The sequence below is a fragment of the Alosa pseudoharengus genome, unplaced genomic scaffold (assembly GCF_046254945.1).
Source record: "Alosa pseudoharengus isolate Yale_2024_CS ecotype anadromous, Long Island Sound unplaced genomic scaffold, YU_APseudo_1.1 YU_APseudo_1.1_scf_24, whole genome shotgun sequence".
In the NCBI taxonomy this organism is placed as follows: Eukaryota; Metazoa; Chordata; class Actinopteri; order Clupeiformes; family Clupeidae; genus Alosa; species Alosa pseudoharengus.
In genome coordinates, this window is record NW_027468689.1 from 8,688,196 (window position 1) to 8,694,195 (window position 6,000).

At 37.9% G+C, this 6,000-nt stretch overlaps 1 protein-coding gene across 1 annotated transcript in view; it reads right to left on the minus strand.

The window, feature by feature from the left end:
- Nucleotides 1-4,689, minus strand: part of scml2 (Scm polycomb group protein like 2) — a 37,640-nt gene extending 32,951 nt beyond the window's left edge. The window contains exons 1-2 of the mRNA XM_076303033.1: nt 4,624-4,689; nt 3,661-3,731 (exon numbers count right to left, since the gene is read on the minus strand). The gene's annotated coding sequence lies outside the window, so the exon portion shown is untranslated. The remainder of the gene's footprint in view (nt 1-3,660; nt 3,732-4,623) is intronic.
- Nucleotides 4,690-6,000: the final 1,311 nt, after the last annotated feature.

Below are 6,000 nucleotides of genomic sequence, written 5' to 3' on the forward strand. Positions count from 1 at the left end.
AATGGTCTCCTTTTTTCAATACCTCCCAAGCCATGTGAGCTAGTGACTCCAAACCAATGCAGAATAGTTACCCTATATGGGACTCATCAGACACACCTCTTCCTATAACCATTGAAAGCACACTCTATTTTATATTAATATTTTAAAGAAAATACATCGTTTCCTATAAGGAATGGTCTCCTTTTTCAATACCCCCCCCCCCAAGGGAAGTGACGTAGGGACACCAAACCAATGCAGAATATCCTTTATGGGACTAATCAGACACACCTCAAATTAATATAATTTTTGCACATACTATTTTATAGTACCCATTTGTTTACTATGGAAACTGTGTCTTCTCAATACCTTCCATATAATAGTAGATGCCAAATCATTTTTCATATTTAGGTGTGTCTGATAAGTACCCGATAGCAGAACAGTTCTGTATTGATCTGTGTTGTCTAGGACCCCTTATATGGCAGCTATTGAGCAAAAAGCTGTTTTCCATAGGAAATAAATATGATTCTTTAAAAAAAATTAAATATAATAGTTCATGCAAAATATTATTTCACATTGACATGTGTCTGATTAGTGTCACATAGCAGAACAGTTCTATGTTGATCTGTGATGTCTAGCGAGAAATAAGCTTGCGAGGTATTGAAAAAAGGAGACCATTCATGATGGCAAATAATGTATTTTCTTAAAAATATTCATATAAAATACAGTGTGCATACAGTGACTATAAGAAGAGGTGTGTCTTATTAGTCCCACATAGGATAACTATTCTGCATTGGTTTGGAGTCCCTAGGTCACATGGCTTGGGAGGTATTGAAAAAAGGAGACCATTCATGATGGCAAATAATGTATTTTCTTCAAAATATTCATATAAAATACAGTGTGCATACAGTGACCATAAAAAGAGGTGTGCCCGATGAGTCTCATATAGAATAACTATTCTGCATTGGTTTGGAGTCACTAGGTCACATGACTTGGGAGGTATTGATAAAAGAGGACCCTTCATATAGGAAATAATGTATTTTTTTTTACAAAATATTCATATAAAATACAGTGTGCATACAGTGACCATAAAAAGAGGTGTGTCTGATGAGTCCCATATAGGATAACTATTCTGCATTGGTTTGGAGTCACTAGGTCACATGGCTTGGTAGGTATTGAAAAAAAGGAGACTGTTTCTTATATGAAATAATGTACTATCTTTAAAATATTAATGTAAAATACAGTGTGCATACAGTGACCATAAAAAGAGGTGTGCCCGATGAGTCCCATATAGGATAACTATTCTGCATTGGTTTGGAGTCACTAGGTCACATGACTTGGGAGGTATTGAAAAAAGAGGACCATTCATAAGATAAGATAAGATAAGATAAGACTTTATTGATCCCACAGCTGGGAAATTCACTTGTCACAACAGCCCAGTAGTATTTAAATAGAGAGTAGGAAAGTTGTATACAGTATGCCCAGCATACAAGCACACCTAAAAAAACAAAAAAAAATCACACAGTGATTGCAACACGCCTTAGGGTTTCACCAATACTTTGAGGCAGAGTGAACCAATATATATGGTGAATAAAAAAGCTTCACATCACATGTACAGTGGAAAATGCACATATTAATAATGAAGTTCAGACACTACATTAACATTACAAATTTTCATAACAGTGGTGTTATACATTCTGATGGCAGATGGAATAAAAGACCTGCGAAAGCGCTCCTTTTTACATGATGGGTGAAGTAGTCTGTTACTAAAAGAACTGCTTTGCGCAGCCACTGTCCCATGGAGCGGATGAGAGGAATTGGCCATGATGGATGCCAATTTGTCCATCATCCTCCTCTCCCCAACCACCTCAACAGGCTCTAGTTGGCAGCCCAGGACAGAGCCGGCCCTTTTTACCAGCTTATTTATTCTCTTCCTGTCCCTCTCAGAAAACCCACTACCCCAACAGACTGCAGCATAAAAAATAGCTGACGCCACAACTGTGTCATAAAAAGTCCTTAATAATGACCTGCACACACCAAAAGACCTCAGTCTTCTCAGCAAGTGGAGACGACTTTGGCCCTTCTTGTACAGGGCATCTGTGTTTTGGGACCAGTCTAGTTTATTATTAAGGTGAACACCCATATAGGAAATAATGTATTTTTTTACAAAATATTCATATAAAATACAGAGTGCATACAGTGACCATAAAAAGAGGTGTGCCCGATGAGTCCCATATAGGATAACAATTCTGCATTGGTTTGGAGTCACTAGGTCACATGACCTGGGAGGTATTGAAAAAAAGGAGACTGTTTCTTATATGAAAAAATGTATTTTCTTTAAAATATTAATATAAAATACAGTGTGCATACAGTGATCATAAAAAGAGGTGTGCCCGATGAGTCCCATATAGGATAACTATTCTGCATTGGTTTGGAGTCACTAGGTCGCATGGCTTGGGAGGTATTGAAAAAAAGGAGACTATTTCTTATATGAAATATTGTATTTTCTTTAAAATATTAATATAAAATACAGTGTGCATACAGTAACTATAAAAAGAGGTGTGTCTGATGAGTCCCATATAGGGTAACTATTCTGCATTGGTTTGGAGTCACTAGGGCGCATGGCTTGGGATGTATTGAAAAAAGAGGACCATTCATATAGGATATAATGTATTTTTTTTACAAAATATTCATATAAAATACAGTGTGCATACAGTGACTATAAAAAGAGGTGTGTCTGATGAGTCCCATATAGGATAAATATTCTGCATTGGTTTGAAGTCACTAGGTCACATGGCTTGGGAGGTATTGAAAACAGGAGACCATTTCTTATGGGAAATAAGGTATTTTCTTTAAAATATTCATATAAAATACTGTGTGCATATAGTGACTATAAAAAGATGTGTGTCTGATGAGTCCCATATAGGATAACTATTTTGAATTAGTTTGGAGTCACTAGGTCACATGATGTCAAAGCTATTGACAAAAAAGACTATGAAGGTAATTAAGAAGGTACTTTTTAGACGGTCCCTAAGGTCGGCTGGGAGTAAGTAAACAGGTCATCTGTTTTCACATTGTCTGCAAACACGGGGTGAAACCGGCCGCATAATTTATTTTTTTGAATATCTGTCGAATATCCGAATATCAAATATCAAACTAACTTCACCTCGGTAAGCTAACCAATGTCGTCTCTATCGCAGGAAAAAAATAGCGAGCAGCCTGATAACTAAATGAAATGCTCGGCGGGCCGGATGAAAGTGCTTGGCGGGCCGGATCCGGCCTGCGGGCCGCAGTTTGCCCACCCCTGACCTAGCATGTGCTATACAGCACAGACGTAGCGAAATCTCTATGCTCTTTGGAGATAGTTTTGCCTGTTGTTAGTCCTTCACCTCCACAACTAAAGCATTTCCATTGTGCACAGGGGGGGATAAGTCACAAGACGTTCGCTATTTACAACAGGAGAGTAAAGTATAAATATATTTGCGACTCTAGAGGGAGCGCTACAGTCGCCAAAAATACCTAAACCTGTATAGCGTACCTTTAATACTAATGTCTTGTGAAAATGTCATGCAAATACAGTGGAAGTATACTTACTGATTTTTTTTTGACGCGTTCAAATACTTATTTCCCCCGTTGTAAGCCCCATATTCTGCATATGTTCACCACACATCCACTGTTACATACCTGTCTGAAGCAGCTTGGAGAGGCAGCCACTGATGAGGTCTCCTTGAGGTAAACCTCCCATGTGAACGGCTCTGAGAAGGAGAGGAGACAAGTGGAGAGGCTGCTTTTAGTATGGAGAACCACACATAAGAGCGTTGGTGAATTATTTTAAAGCTACTAAATACATTTCTCTTCATTAACATGTAATACTATCCTTTTTTTAGATGGGTGAGCTATCAGCCACTTATGTTTCGTAGTTCCTGACCGCCAGAGCAGTCTATTCGTAGTGGATGAATCAGTGTTTCAATTCTTTCAATCGCTTTTTGAATCTGATATAATCTGATCTGATAATCTCGGTGACGTCACACGCCGTGTCACAGAGTGATGCTTTTGGTATACAACTCTCGGTCTGTGGCTGGCGCAACAGAGATATATCCACTATGAATAGACTGCCCTGGCGGTCATTCACTACTCACATAACCACAGTTACATTCGTAACTAGCGATTTAAGTATCAGAAATAATGAGAACAGCATGCTGATGAGTACAATACTGAGTGAGTAGTGATGCATTATAAACACAAACATAAACATAAACAATATGCACAGATCTGACGACAACATGTCTGGACATCCAATTTGGTTGTTTGTCAAGTGTTCTACCCATACCATTACTGTATGTCTGACAAAAGCAAAACAACCCTTGTTCTGCTTCCTAGCAGTTATGTCTTGCTAGCAATATGTCCATTTTAGCAATGTTTCTTTATTGATTTGTAGCAAGCTACTGGTCAAGGAATTTCTTTTTTTCCCTTAATATTGTCTATGTAATCAACAGAATACGCAAAGTGTCCATAGTTGTCACAGTACCATCAAGCATTTTGTTTCCATTTTACAGTGTTCACGATGATAAATGTTTTGCATCAACTAAACTAAAGAAAGTGTGATGTAGGACATGTTCCAAGCAGATCACAGAAACAGGGCCATACCATCAGGGTTAGTCTGAGAGGAGTCGTAGGTGATGTCACTCTTACCAGTTTTCTCTTTCTTACTGTCTTTTTGGTCTGTAAAACAAAGTACAAACTAAGCTGTCAGCATGTTTTGTATGGGCTTAAATACCAAACTGAAAAACCTAAACTTAAGTTAGCATTATTAGCCTGGCTTTGTTTTTAAATATTTATTACATAACCACAAAATGAGATCACAACCAATCATTTTGAACCCCATATTCTGACTATTTCCCATTCTATACTCATACCAGAAATGTGGTGGCGAAATGTGTCAAAAGTTTCTTCATAATAATTAATTCTGTACACTATCAACTTTCTAAACTGGTTCTGTCTTCTTTTAAAATACAAACATGATGGGTAGGGTTGGTTGTCGTTCAAATGTTATTGATTCCTCATTTCAATAGAAAAATGTAAAACATGTTTTGAAAATATAAAATATATCTTTATTCTTTTATTGTTTTCTAACCCTTAACTGATAATACAAGAGAATGTTTATTTACAAGTAAAATATTAAGGCCTCAATTATACATACAGCACCCTCCAGAATTATTGTAACCCCTGGTAAAGTTGACTAAAAACAGTTATAAAAAATATCTTTTGGTGATATATTGTAATCTCACAATGAAAACAATGAGGACAAATCCAAACTTGAAGGGAAAATCTCAAAGAAATATTTTTTTAACAAAAACACGTTGCCCACAATTATTGGCAACCCTGCTTTTAAAAACCATTTCTCTTTACAAAATCTCCCCAGATTCTTCAGATTTCTAGTGCACTAGGTTTTTTAGTGCACACTAGTGCATTCTCCTCTTTGACTCACCCCACTGTTTTTCAATGGAAGAAGCTTGATTTTGTGTTCAGTTAACCATTTTTGGACGTTTGTTTTGGTTCATCTACCTGATAAACCTGTTCCAACCATGACCCACTTTTAGGCCCAAAGTTTGGCGGCGATGTCTCCATGTCATAAAGGCTTTTCTCCCGCTGAGGCATATTAAATGTCTCCGGCAATATGGGAAGTTCGGGAAAAGGTGGTACACAGAGCGGTACGAAATATGACCGCCGCCCAGTCCTGCACATTCTCTCCACAAAAATAAATCATGCTTGTCAATTTGTCTCTATCTCCTACTCCATCCCCTACTCTTGCAACTTTTGTGCATGTAGATGAGTGTGTGCATGTGTGTGTTTGCTTCTATGTATATGTGTGCTTCTGTGTGTAGTGTGTATGTGTGTGTGTGTGTGTGTGTGTGTGTGTGTGTGTGTGTGTGCGCGCTTGTGTGTGCTTGTGTGCATGCGTGTGTGTGCATGCCTGTGTGTGTGCCTGTGTGTGCCTGTGTGTGTCTAAGTGTGTGTGTGTGT